The following is a 1648-nucleotide window of genomic DNA, read 5'->3' as shown; positions in this document are numbered from 1 at the left end:
AGAGAATGGGAGGAGGCGTCTGCTCTTAACTGCGGGCAGACCAGCCTCCCACGTGAAAAAAAAAAAAAAAAAAAAAAAAAGACAAAAAGAAGGACCAAGTCAAGCCAGCCTCCACTTACATTGTCAATGCTGTTGATACTCCGCATTACGGTAACGCGCTCAGAGGACCAATTTCAAAATAAAAGCCAAACTAGACTATCTTTCAGAAGTTGAACGGTTGCGCGAACACAGGGCAATTGTGTTTAATGGGACTTCGAATTCAGAAGTAATACAAGTCTTGCATACAAATTTTCGAAGGGTTTATCTTTTGAAACGCAACAATAGATTTCTTTATTAATGAAACCCAGAAAGTACTTCCTGAGTGGCATCCTGATATAGTCAATAACTTTTCAATTGTTGTGTGATAAAGAACCGAGTTGATTATTGTTACCTTGATTTTTAAATTATGTGTAATTACAGTCACATATCGTTAGCCTCATGGCATAATTACAGTCGTATTTAACTGACTGTCACAATATCAATTTAAAAATAATATACCGTTGTGCTTGCTAAAAATGGTTTCGTCTGTGTCGATTGTCATTCATTCAGTGAATGGTAATCCACAAATGTTGATTTGAAGCAACGAAGCTCTTTTTTTTCTTGTTTTCTGAAAACCTTCAAATATGACTTAGGCAACTCTGCTATACGCTAACAGTAAGGGGATTTTTAAGGAAGTTTAATTTGAAATCCAACATCATATCGAATTCAACTTCTTTGGTGGTCCAGTTCAGGTGTCACCAACGTAGTGCCAGCGGGCACCATGGACACAACTCATGTGCCCAAGGACCACATGAGTAGTGTTCAAAAAATATCTCACCAGTAATGGGACATTGTGATTTCCTAGGAATGTTGTAGAGGTGATTTTTTCAAGAATGTAAACAGATTTATAGAAATAAAGTGTTGTATATTGATATATATCCATCCATTTTCTTCCGCTTATCCGAGGTCGGGTCGCGGGGGCAGTAGCTTTAGCAGCGAAGCCCAGACTTCCCTCTCCCCAACCACTTCCGAGGGCATCCCGAGGACGTTCCCAGGCAAGTCGACAGACGTAGTCTCTCCAGCGTGTCCTGGGTCGTCCCCGGGGTGTCCTCCCGGTGGGATGTGCCCGGAGCACCTCACCCGGGAGGCGTCCGGGAAGCATCCTAAACAGATGCCCGAGCAACCTCATCTGGCTCCTCTCAGTGCGGAGGAGCAGTGGCTCTACTCTCCACTTGGACTCAATGTTCCCCGCCTCCCCCGAGACATGGCTGAAGTTCTGCCGGAGGCGGGGAGTTGAAACTCCTTCTGACGTTCCCAGCAGACCCTCACAATACGTTTGGGCCTGCCAGGTCTGACCAGCATCTTCCCCCACCATCGGAGTCAACTCACCACCAGGTGGTGATCAGTTGAGAGCTCCGCCCCTCTCTTCACCCGAGTGTCCAAGACATGCGGCCGCAAGTCCGATGACACGACCACAAAGTCGATCATCGAACTGCGACCTAGGGTGTCCTGGTGCCAAGTGGACGTGTGGACACCCTTATGCTCGTTCCTCCCAATCACGCCCTTCCAGGTCTCACTGTCATTATCCACGTGAGCATTGACGTCCCCCAGCAGAACGATGGAGTCCCCA

The sequence above is a fragment of the Phycodurus eques genome, chromosome 7 (genome assembly GCF_024500275.1).
Source record: "Phycodurus eques isolate BA_2022a chromosome 7, UOR_Pequ_1.1, whole genome shotgun sequence".
In the NCBI taxonomy this organism is placed as follows: domain Eukaryota; kingdom Metazoa; phylum Chordata; class Actinopteri; order Syngnathiformes; family Syngnathidae; genus Phycodurus; species Phycodurus eques.
The sequence above is the reverse complement of the archived record's forward strand: the minus strand, read 5'-3'. Positions refer to the sequence as shown.